We start from the raw sequence: 13,016 nt of genomic DNA, 5'->3' as shown, positions 1-13,016 counted from the left end.
TCAGTTTTCACTTCTAATATGTTTTAGTTCTATAAATGATCAGCATTTCTCTCCACATGCGCAGTATTTTTAATTTTCAAATTAAATCATATGAATTGTATCTTGCTGAGCCTCTCTCCTACTAATCCAAGTACGTAAGAATTTCTGCATGAAGGTGTTTTAGGGAGCTTTCTTACTCGATATACATTCTTAGCTGAGCCTTTGAAATTCTTCTACTCTATGCAAAATGCTATATACTCTATACCAAAATGCAGATAGTACAGTTATAAATGCATAAAATATAAAGTAATTTCTTACATATATGTGGGAAACAGTGAACAGTAAAAAGTATGTTGAGCTTCACAGTTATTTTCAGCAACGTTTTTTTTTTAATTTATTATTATCACCCCATAAATCTTGCGAGCATTTGCTGATGGAGAGTGGGCAGTAAGCACACTTTTCTCTTTGTACTCTGGGGAGTTGCTGGCCAACTGGATGTTGGCAATTTTTGGAATGAGAGCCAGGCCAAGTCAGTATGGGGCAGGGGAAATTTTTCCTCATCCTCTGCCCCATATGTGTGCCAAAGTAGCCAAGGGAGGATGTACCAGTGGGACAAGCATGAGTGATGAGCCTCCAAGGACAGAAACTGCAAGTCTAGTTCTTTGCAATATATGTTTCAGATGGGCTCTTTTTTCTCTTCTGTGCATTTCACAGCCCTTGTGGGTTCCCCCAGGACAGAAAGCTCCTTCAGTAAAGATAGTGCAGAAAAGAACAAATAAGTGATAACATCAAAAGCAATAAGAATCAAGCAGCCCATGGCAACACAGGAAGCTTCACTGTAAATCTACACTCTTTGGAGCATCCTGCTCTGGCAGACATCTGCCATGGCTGCTCGGGAGGGCTAATTCCATAAAAAGCAGCACTGCTTTCTTTCCAGCCTCTCTTTCCCACTGTGTCTATGATGACTGTATTCTTTGGCATGTGGAGTATTGAATGCCTTTACCTTACTCCATAAGTGGTGGGAGCTGGAGACAGGAGGCTATATTTCCAAGGATCTGCTGACTTGGACAAGGTGGGTAATCAAGAGCTTCCAGAACCCCATATTTTATGTGTAATTTCAAATAGAAGTTAATATGATGTAGGAAAAATTCTGTAAAAAATTCCTTCCTTGAAGAAACAAGCACATGAATGACCCATGACTCGTGAAAGCCATCCATTGCCCAAGACCCATATCTCCACCCCAGGGAGGAGCTCAGCTTTCCGTCATTTCTCCTCCCACATAGTTATTTATCTCCTTTGTTTCCTTCTACCAACATGTCACTCCCTGTTAGCCTCCCTTCAGCAGATTCACAGTATTCCTTCAGGCCTCTTTCCTTAGCTTGTCACCCTCTTTCCAGGCCCTCTGAGAGCCAGAGCTGGCACCCATGGACATTGCTGCAACTGAACCTTTATTTCAAGGTGCTTGTGTACATGACTTTTCAATGTTAGCTGAGTCTGAGTGCAAAATGTGGAAATGGCACCTTGATACTGCCATGTTTTCCTGCCTGCCCTCTGAGGGAAATAAAGAGAACAGTCAGGACCCAAGCTGGCAGAGGCCAGGTGCACTGCATTCTCCAACAGCATCACCAGGAGATTTCTGGCTCCAGATGTGCTGCTTGTCCTGCTGAAGAGCAAGACAAAGCTCAGTTTTTCCAGCTGTAGGGGTGAACTAGCATTTAGCAAAGTCCTCTTCCTGATTCAGTGTAGTACTCCAAAGCTGGAGAGTACAGAAGGGGAATAAATACAAAACATCAAGTTGTTATATTTGTCAGGGACAGTTTCCTGATCACAATCACACCTAATCCCTCATGGGTGACTGTCAGCTTCACAGGATGAAGGTATTTCTCTCTCCCATACTCTCCCTTTGCCTTATGTCCCTTCCGGTGCAGATCACCGAACCATAAACCATCCTGTCTGCTGGAATTTGGATGCCTTATCCTAACGACTGATGCAGAAAATAAGATGGGCACCTTGGAGCTCACAGGCATTCAGGGTCACTACACTGCCCACTGGCTGCCTTTGGGAAGCAGAATTGCAATCACCTGGTGGGGAAGAGTGCGGGGTAATTGCGGGAAATTGACTAATTCATGCACAGCGAAGCTAATAATTTACAGTGAGCTACCCAGTCATTCTTCTGCAGTGCTGACCAATTTCTTCCAAATCATGTTTTAAGGCTAACAACCAAAGAGTGCAACTAAGTAGCTGGAACAGAAGACATGAAATGGGTGCATAGATTTCTTCTCCCTACCTCACACCTTAAACTGTGGCAAGCCTCCACTGCTCAGGCTGCCCTGTAGTGCCACTGACCATTGCTGGAAATTAAAAGCAGAAAGTCAGGGGGCAGCTCTTCTCACCAGTAGGTGGTTCAACATCTTTGTTGCCACATTTGTTCAATGGAGAGTGGCCCAGAGACCTAGCTCTAAGCAGAAACATGCCCACCCATGGATGTGAGGATGGTTGGACTAGATGATCTTGTAGGTTCTTTCCAACCTAATGAACCTCTGAACACCCAGATCACACCTGCAGTCAATAAATCTCTGTATACAGAGATTTACAATAACCTGTAACAAAGATACTGAATGAGTTCACCTGAAATCTGGGGGATGATTTAGCTTTGCTCCACAGCTTCTCAGTACTGGTTTTTCTGTTACCTTACAACTTCAGGTAAAATGCTGTAGTCACAGTTCTATGCTGGTTGCTGCTGGATGGGAAAGAAAAGTTTTGTTCCGGCTAATTCCCACTGAATGGCCAGTGTTAAGAAGAATGGTGGTGATGAGCTTGTCAAGAGAGCAGAGAACAAAACAGCACTGGGTATAGCAGGTGCTGATAGTGAATGAATGGGAGACATTGGAATATAGGAGGAAAAAGTTTTTGGACACTTACAGAGAGGAGGAATCTGGCCTCAGTGTCACATGCTACTATAAGCAGCTGAGTTTTGTGTATGCATTTGTGCATATAGGAAGCTGCAGTCACCAGGAAACAAAACAGTAACAGTGTGGGCTTTAATGGGTTTTCAGTCTTTTTCTGTGAGGAAAAACACTTCCTAAAATCAGGTTTCCCCTTTGGCCCTTAGAATTGCAATTTCTGATTCACACTAGCAGGCACCTGGCACTAACACGATGACTGTGCTGGGGGACACTGATATTTAAGCCATAAACAGGTACGACGTGACAGAGCCTTTCTGCTGGGTGCCTTGCTTATACAACCATGCAAAAACTTCCTGGAGAATAAATTACCCAGCCAATTTCCCCTGTTTTCCTGTTTGTAAATTGCTTCTGAGTAGCTCCTGTTTTCCTTGAATGTGCTTTTAGTAAATATATCAGGCTATGGACAAGCAGCTTATTGTGAACGCTCAGTTTAAGAGTCAAGTTTGTTTTGTGTATTTTAATTTTATATAAAAGCTATTTCTATTTTCTGGATGGATGAAAGTTAAGTCCCACAGAGTCTGGTTTCTGGTGTGAACACTCATTATTGGAAGTAAACATTGCATTTCATGGTTTTATTTAAAATTTTTTCTTTGACAAAATAGCTCTATCCCAGGGAGCTCAGTGAACCCAGCTGAAAGGCAGTGCAAGCTGTGGTAAGCAGGAGATGCAGCTTCCAGAGAGAGGTCAGAAATACCTGCATACAACCAAATGTGCATGTTGGTTTTTGGGGTACTTTTCTTGGTGTAGTTGCATCCAAAACCTGAATGATGCCAGGTTGGCACGGACCAGAGGCTGGGACACGAGTCACACATGAATGTGTGTGGAGAGAGGACAGGTGCAGGATGATTCAGATAGAAAAGGCTAAACCAGATCTTTTCTGGTCACAGATTATTCTGGAGAGAATAAGTTGTGAATGCTGCAACAGTGGCCTTTGCTGACATTGTTTATTCAATGCAGTACCCTTAGCATTACAGGCCATAGCTAGTTCTAGGTTCTGTACCTATTGGGTGTATGCTATCCTGTGATGCACCTTCTCTTTTTTCCTATGGAAATATCTCCTGATGGTGCTGTTTGGGGTCCAAAACTTCAAACCAATTAAATAGGGTAGAATGTGGTTTTTGATTTTTGTTTTTTTCTTGTATGGGAGTAAGAATACCTATTGCTTCTGGATTTAAACTGATCTGCAGCTTCAGGTTTTCACCAAAATTACCCATCACTACTGGTGATATTTTGACTATAAGCATCTGAAATCTTGACATCTTTGATATCTCATGAAACTGTTAGAGCAAAATAGTTTTTTTAATTCTTGGAAAAGGTATACGTTCTATTTCTGATTTAGTTATTCCCATTATTCTTACGTGCTGCAACAAATGTTCAAGAATATTTTAACAGGAGTACAAGAAGACTGTTCCTTTGAATAAAAACTGAAGACTGGCTTTATTGCTTTTCATTACACTACTCAGCTGCATTCCACAAACACTTGTGTTTACCAGAGTGCTTGTAAAAAGAAGAAATGTTGTAAACATTCAAGTGAATATAGGTTTATACAAAAACTTCTGCCCACAGAACATTAAAGTAGCTGCCTTAGAATGTCTCTTTTGATTAGGGGGAAATCTGGTGAGAGAGTAGGAATACTGTAAAACACTGATCATTAGTGGTAAAAAATCTAAATAACTCCATTGACTTTGGTGTACTTATTCTGGATTTATAGACATATGCTGAAACAGATCCATGCTTTTATTTTTTATTTTTTTAATCTAAAATGGCTTTCAGTGGTAATAATTAGAATCAAAGTCAGTTGTGTTTTTTCTGCACTTCATAAAATTGTTAAGAGTGTTCCAGTTTGTGTCTGATCATGTAATCGAAGATAACGTAACAGTAAGGCTTAGTAAAATCGGAAAAAATTATGTATATGAAAAGGATAGGAAAATGCTATTTTATTTATGGAGATACCTAATTCTCAGTGAAGTCTGCCAGAAAAACATCAGGTATAGGCTGCTGCACTGTGTGGATTTTCCTTATCTGCAGCCTTGGAGCAGGTTGCTGCACTGCTTCTGGGTGTCCTGCACCAGAGACCTTGGGGTACCCAACAGCCAATGGCTACTGGATTGTGTCACTTCTGTCAGCTGTCTGGAAACCAGGACCTGCAGAACTGCTCAGCATTGCTGGTTTACTGAAAAAATTGAGAAGTATTTTTGTGGAGTCATAGAAATATTTGAGTTGAGTTAGAAGGGACCCTTTAAAGGCTATCTAGCCCAACTCCCCTGCAACGAACAGGGATACCACAGATAGACCAGGTTGCACGGTGCTTTTTTCAGCCTTGCCTTAGAAGTCTCCAGGCACAGGGCAAAACCATAGCACTAGGTAACCTATTTCAGTGCTCACCACCCTTACTAAAAGATCTTTTCTTCATATCAAACCTAAATATGCCCCCTCTGAGCTTGAAGCCATTTGTCCTTGTTCTATCACCACAGACCCTGCTGAAGAGTTTGGATCATGTCCAGCTTGCACATCCACCAGTACACCCAGGTCCTTTTTGGCAGGACTATGCTCCATCCTTACACCTCCCAGCCTGTACTGATAGCAGAGGTTGCCATGACCCATGTGCCTGGCATTGCACTTGGATTTATTGAACCTCATGGGGTTCACCTGGGCCCACTGCTCGAGCTTGTCTAGGTCTCCTTGAATGGCAACCCATCTCTCAGGCATGTCAACCACCCCACACAGCTTGGCATCATCCAGATGATGATCTGGCACTCGATCCCACTGGTGACATCATTTATGAAGTTATTGAAGAGTATCAGTCCAGGTCGTGACCCCTGATGGACACCACTCATCAGTGATCTCCATAAATCCAAATAGATAACATTAGTGGCTCTTCTCTTGTCTGTTTACACAGTTAGGCAATCATAGAAGGCCACTAGGTTGGTTGGGCAAGATCTACCCTAGGTGAAGCCATGCTGGTTTTCTTGTATCACCTCCCTCTCTTCCACATGCCCTAACATAGCTTCCAAGCAGATCTGTTCCATGAACTTTCCCAGCACAGAGATGAAGATGACAGGTTGGTAGTTCCCTGTGTTACCCTTTCTACTTTTCTTAAAAACAGGTATGACATTGCCTTTTTTCCAGTCACCGGGGACTTCTCCTGACCTCCATGTAATTGAGAGTGGCTTGGTGACTCTGTCAGTTCATTTCCTCAGGACTCTGAAATGAATCTCACTGGGGTCATTAGGTTATGGATGTTCAGGTTCCTCAAGTAGTAGTGAACCTTGTTATCACTTAAGGTGGGAGGGACACTGCTCCCCCAGTCCTCACCTTCCAACCTACCCACTCAAGTATTATCTGAAGAGATGTTGCCAGAGAAGACTGAGGGAATAAAAAGTTGTTGAGTACCTCAGCCTTCTTCTTGACCTTCTCCGTTATTACCAGCCTGCCTGTGTTGCTCGAGAGGTATACTTTCATGGATTTTGTAGGCTCTAAGATACAAAATTGAGGAGGACAAATCTCTGCAAACCATAGCTCTTACACATAGACAAAGATCCACCCCAAGGGAGCAGGGAGCCACAGAAATTAGTGTACTTGTGTGATAGTGTGTGATATCCAGTCATCCTTGTGGCAAGAAATCAACAGTCCAAAAATCTCTGGGAAAAGAAACTCAGGCTGCCAGTGACTGACCTGGCTTTGATGGTACTGCCTCATCTTAACCAGAGTCGGGTACAGCAGAAGATTCTTGCAAATGGAAGTGCAGGACAGGAATCCTTAGGAGGAAGACATATCCTTTCTAGTTTTTTGGTTTTGTTTTTTGTTTTTTTGTTGTTTTTTTTTATCCTAGCAGAATTTTCTATTGAATGTGGGTTTCTGAATTTGAATCAAACTAATCCTTTAGGAGGACTAATCCTTAGGAGAGAAAGGACAATGTACCTTTCTCTTTTCCCCCAAATTTACTCAATCTTGTCTATAAGCACGAATAAAATGATTAATGTTATGCCACTACTCCTTCACAAATTTTGCTGTGCCTTTTTGTGACATTAGCACATCATAATAGGGAGAACGTAACATGCAGCAGATTCACAGATTCCGTCACAAGAGATTTTTAACAGGGGCTTTACATTATATTTAGCAAAGCAGCATGTGAGCCTCACTGCAGAAAGTAGATTTTGTTTGGGTAGCATACAACAGATTTCAGGATTCTCCATGAGAACAGAGAACATTTGGCCTGGAAGAGTGCAGAATTTCCACAAATGTTAAATTTATTTAATTTAATAGGAAGGATGCTTGCCCACAGGCTCAGGTGTAACAATTACCCCATATCTGCTTTGTATGTGGAAGAGAAAAAGCCTGCAAAGAGGAACCCTGGCAGGAAATCTGAACACTGGGAGCAGAAGGGTTGCTCAAACCAGTTGTCTTTTGAGGTCTGCAACATGTGCCCAAGCTGCTGCTGTTCAGCTGTTACTCTCCAGTCTGTGAAGATCCCAAGTCTGGAGCTCACCTTCTACATTTAATCTGTATGCACCAAGTGGAGATAAAGAAGGGATGGAGACTCTCATCCTGTGGACCAGTAGCTGGAGTAATTCACTGTGCTTTGTTTTCCAATTGTCCACTAGAAGATCAGTCCAGCATGAGTTGGGCCTAAATTATCTACTTCATTTCCTGCACTGCTCACTGACCTTGCTGTTGAAAAGACAGTAATTATTGAGATTCATTAACCATAGCAAGGGAAAGCTATGAATGGGACTTGGTAATAATGCCTTTCCAGAACTTAGACACTTTCAATCCCTTTTTCAAAACATTTGCAATTCTCATTTCAAAGTAATGGAAATAATAACTAATATGGAGTAAAAAAGATGATATATATTTAATCAGAAGTTAGAAAATGCATTGAATAGCCACTGGCAATGACATTTTTTATTACCTGACTGCACTAGAACAAACAATTCACAAAACAAAGTTCCCACTCCAGAGATTCTGTATTCCCAAATGAAAATTGAAGCAATAAAAATGGGTCAGTGAATATTGCATTATTTAATTACTTTCAAGACTTTTTATGTAAAATCGTTTGTCATGTGACTGTATCTATACATTATTTAGTGGCCAGAACATACAGTCAGGTGATTAAGTAAAGAAATCTACTCTTAATCTCAAACCATTAATAGCTGGTTGAGCTGAATTGTGAACTGAATTGGAGGAACTGAATTGTGAGGGCTGGTTGTGCTTCAGTGAGTTGAACACAAAACCCCCTCTGCAAATATTCACTCAGATAAGTCAGTTCATCTTGGCTGCATTTCTGTCATTTCTTCTCATTCACATATGTGCTCTATCTACGGCATTTTAGGTGCGTCTAACACTTGAAAACTTTGAACACTTCAAACTTGAAAATAAATGTGGTCATATAGACAAAAACAGTCATCCTATCTTTGTAAATGAACTGTTCTACCTGGCCACAGATTTGGTGAAAACCAATCAGCAACATGGTTTAACATGATAGGGGATCTTCAGTAAATTCTGCAGATGAGAAGTTAAATATCACTTGTTTAGCTGGAAACAGTGCTCAGCAGAACTGTCCTAACTGTACCACCACAGTATTTGTCCATGTATATCATCTCAGCAGTCACTGAGACCATGTTGAAAAGTCTGAGCAAACAGCAGAAGCAAGCAGAAAGTCTCACTGAAGCATCAGGAAATGCTACTGATGAGAGAAAATAAACGATTTTCTGTCTTGCTGGTAGTCAGCCACTCTTGACAGAAATCTTGGCAAAGCCAAAGCTTTTTTAAATTGCTTATAGAGAGGAGAAGATACTCCTCAGATTCTCTGATTGTAATCTGCATGGAAGGGATGACAGAAATTGGCATAAGACTCTTCCTATACAATAAAAACATAATCCTGAGCAGAAGTTGATATTCAAATCACTGCAATACTTTTTGCAAGCTGGATATGAGAATGCATGAGAGTAACCAGCACCACTAGGAAGAGCAGACCTTAGCAACATTCGTTTTCATGTTCTGTGTGCCAGGAAGAATACTTTAGGATCAAGAGCTATTGTTCTGCTCCTGCTCCTCCTCTGCATTCAGTGCTTTGATTTCCTAATTGAGTTAGGAAGGTCACATCTGCCAGCTAAGATGTGATTTTTTCATCTTTGAATGTCCCATCTACTCCTTTTTATTACTATCTCAAACTATTCTTGCTATCAGTGAAAAAAAAAAGTTATTTGTCAAGTTATGGAAGCAAAGCTGAGAGTTTCAGGAAAAAAAAAAAAGAACAAGGAGAATGAAAGAAAAAGGAAGGAAGAATGAAACTAAGTGTATGTATTTGTACCAGTTATTTGCATCACTCTAACCTAAAAGGAGAGAAAAATAAATGGAAGAGATGTCTGGTTTAATCTAGGCTCCCCACTTACATCATAGCAAGGTTAATCAAAAGATCTCAGTAGGGACTCCCTTCACAGTCTGCTTCTGTTACCATTTTAGGGTTACTCAGCAGGAGCTTTGCTGTGTTTTTCATCTCTTCTCAGAGGCAGAAGTTTTCTATTGCTGTATACAGTACTACTAAATAGATTGAGGATGTGAGGAATTTCCTGGCATGTAAACAGAATAATATAGTGAAGATAATAGATTTTGACTTTTAATACATTTCCACTAAACATTCTGCATCTCAGTTCTTACAGCGTTTTTATTTTACTCACAATTTACTGTCTGATAATTCCCAATGGAATTCTTATCTATTTCTTTATTATCTCCTCTATCTTTTACTTTTCTTTTGACCCTTCACTTCCCTTTGACTCTTTTGTCTTTCTCTTGTATGCCATCATTTTCTTCTGCTTCTAATACCTTTCATTTCACTCTCCTGTATTAGTTTTTGCCTTCATTTATTTCTTCATGTTGTCCTCTTCCTTGCCCTCACATCCTTCATTTTCTAGAAAATTGCCACATTGGCAAGAATTACCATGGAAAGACTGGAGATACACATCCTTTGGGGAAAGATGAATTTATCAGTGATCAGGTCTATGTACAAAAGCCAGTTTCTGTTTCAGAAGAAGCTAAAGCACAAGAAAGGAATTATTTGAAGACTGCAGTTTGAAGTCAGCTTAGGAGTCAAGGTGACAGGCTCCTCTTGCGCTATATTGTAGGCTGGCTCTGTGACCTTCAGTAAATTACCAAGCTTTCATGTGCCAGGATGAGCAATTTACCTACCTGTTAAAATTACCATAACAATATTTCTATCTTAGGAGTGCTGCAAAGTTTAATTAAGCTTGGTAAGCATTCAAACATTCTTCATTTAGTATAATTATCATCATTATGTATTAACCCGCAATTACATTTTTTGAGGTGGCAAATGCTTTAACTACTCCCTTTCAGTCTTAAACATGACAGTATCCTTCCACTACATTTAGCCAATAATTAAATTGTTTTGGAATATATATTAATTATGGCTGGAATTACAGTGATTGGCTGAAATCTTTAAAAGAACTCCCAGTGCCACAAAAGCCCTGAACAAATCAAATCCACAGCCGCTGAACTCACACAACCCATCCCAGAGCAGAGGAACTGAGGGGAGACCTGATGGTGGCTGCAGCTCTTCACAGGGAACAGAGGCTTGGCACTGATCTCTTTGGGGACAGTAACAGGGCCCGAGGGGACAGCATGGAGCTGTGTCAGGGGAAGGGTAGGTGGGGGTCAGGGACAGGTTCTGCACCAGAGGGTGGTGCAGAAAAAGCTTTGTGGAAAAAGCTGGTGTGGAAAAGGCTTCTCTCTGGCAAACTTCATAGAACACTAAAATATCTTCATACGTCAGCATCCATGGCCTACCACCACACCACCATCTCGCGGTTGCTGGAGAATACACAAGGGAGGAGATTAATCCCAAGAGGAAGATGGCAGAGCCCAGCCTGATGCCCTCACTCCTGGAACTACCAGATCTGGCTGGGCAGATCCTTTGTGAGTCAAACACATTCTTTGACTTCGTGGGAGCGTCAAGGGAGTAGAAGTGCTTTGGAATTAGGCTTGCTATCAGCTCTCTGCCTTGAATAAGCACCTATTTGATGTAATTCAGTTATATAAATCAGAGAGAGCGATATTTCAACACAGCTTTGCACAAGGATTTTGCACAAATGAAATCCAGGTAATTCATTTTATCAGAAATGGATAAGCCTCTTTTGATTTCCTCTTGCTAAAAATGTAGGCTAACATTTTGTTCATAACTCTGAACCACTCCCTTCAAGATATTTCCAAGGTACATTTTTCCTCAAAGACATGGATAAGATCTCATTTCTGAGACTCTCAGCTGACATGGCTTTCATACATATTCCTCCCCCCTGACAAGGGAAGCTAAAACCTACTTCTCCCATGCATCTCAAAGTGAAGCTCAGTACCTTTTTGTCTGACTGTTTATCATTTCTTGCAAATACTCAAATCCATTTCCTTTGGAAAAGGTTTGTCTTTGTATGACAGGCATACAAATAGGTTTTATTATAGTACTCTATTCACTGGTGCAGCTTAGCCTGGAGATAAAAAGGAATTCATTTTCTAGATTTTCCCTGAATGTCAGCTCTGCATTATCAGAGTTCTGAACTCAAAAATAATAGCAAAAAATGAAAGAAAAAGAAATGTGAACTGATGTATTGTATCTGACTTCATCTCAGTGACCGAGAGCCCAAGCTTCCCCCCGGTGATTTGAATCAAAGTAGAATCAAGAGTGCAAGATTAGGAAGAAGAGCACCAAGTATCTGAATTTCAATAATGATAAACGAGAGTAAGACAGTGCCATCTTTTAAATATTAATGGTGGACTCTGCTCACTTAACCATGATGCTGCATGTGACCTTACGGTCAGAAGAATTGCATTTTCTTTTCCTTTTTTTTCTTTGACATTCTTTGACATGTATATCTAAGTTTTTTTCTTAAAAAAAAAAGAAGTGTCATACTAGGCTCCTTCTGACCTGGTAAAGCTGAGCAGCCTATTATGGCTGTGAAGAATCAGTGGATAATGACCTCTCAATTTTTATCTTACCTACTTTTTCTGCTGAAACTTGAAGGAAACCAGATCAGGAATCTGTCCAGGAACATTGTTTGCTGTAACTATTCTTGCCACCTTGGCCATTACCTGTCAATGTGTAAGCTGGTTTTGTAGAGCTATTACACAGTGCTGTATAACCAGTGCCAGAGGGTCAAATGTACGTACGAACATAAGTCTCACTTCATGCAGGGCATACAAGAGGGCCCTGTGATCCCAGCTGATGACTGCTTTCACCTGTATTCCTGCCACAAAAAACTTGTATCCACTTTCAAAACTCCTTGCAGCAGACTGTCCATGGCTCAAAATAAATCTGCAAGTTGGGCTGACTGGGACGTATTCCAGTAGTATAATTTGTGGCAAACAGAGGGATTTAGATGTGTCAGCGACTGCAGGGGTTGTGCTGGTTAGAAGAAAAAGACATAGGATGGACTAAAAGCTTCATGTATTCTATCAAAGTCAACGTACGTATGTTTAGGAACAGAGTACCAAAAATAAATAATAAAGCATTACCCAGACAAGATTCACATGATCTGCCTCTACTAAGTTTCTCCTTTTCAAGATCTGAGCTGCTGAAACTCCTGTTAACAGACATTCTGTAGTCCATGACCCAGATCAGATGTTCCTCCAGGCATGGGCTTCTGGCATGGTCACGCAGACTGGGCAGGTCACAAGCCCTGTTCTCAAAAGGAAGGCTCTATCTTATCTTATGAAACCACTAAATGCTTTCTTTGACACCAAACAAGGTGACCTTGAGCACCTCCAGGGATGGGGCATCCACAATTTCTTTGGTCAGTGTGCTCATTACAGAACAAACAATAGCATGACGATAGCATCTAAACACCAGTATGATGTGCAGGCACAATATATTTATGGGGATGTTCAAAGTGCCCCAGTTTCCAGGCTGGTCCCTTTACTATTGCTAAGATCTGTAGTAGAGGTAATAGATCTGTGATCTGATTTTGTAATGTATTTCTTTAAGTAAATCAGTAGAGCCTCTTAACTCAAACTAAGTAAAAAGATAAGTACAAACAAAATAGAATGATTCTTAATGCTTTTTTTAAC

This window comes from Cyrtonyx montezumae, unplaced genomic scaffold, assembly GCF_038088225.1.
Source record: "Cyrtonyx montezumae isolate F1298 unplaced genomic scaffold, pur_monq_1.0 scaffold_8, whole genome shotgun sequence".
Lineage (NCBI taxonomy): Eukaryota > Metazoa > Chordata > Aves > Galliformes > Odontophoridae > Cyrtonyx > Cyrtonyx montezumae.
Note: the sequence above shows the minus strand (reverse complement) of the source record.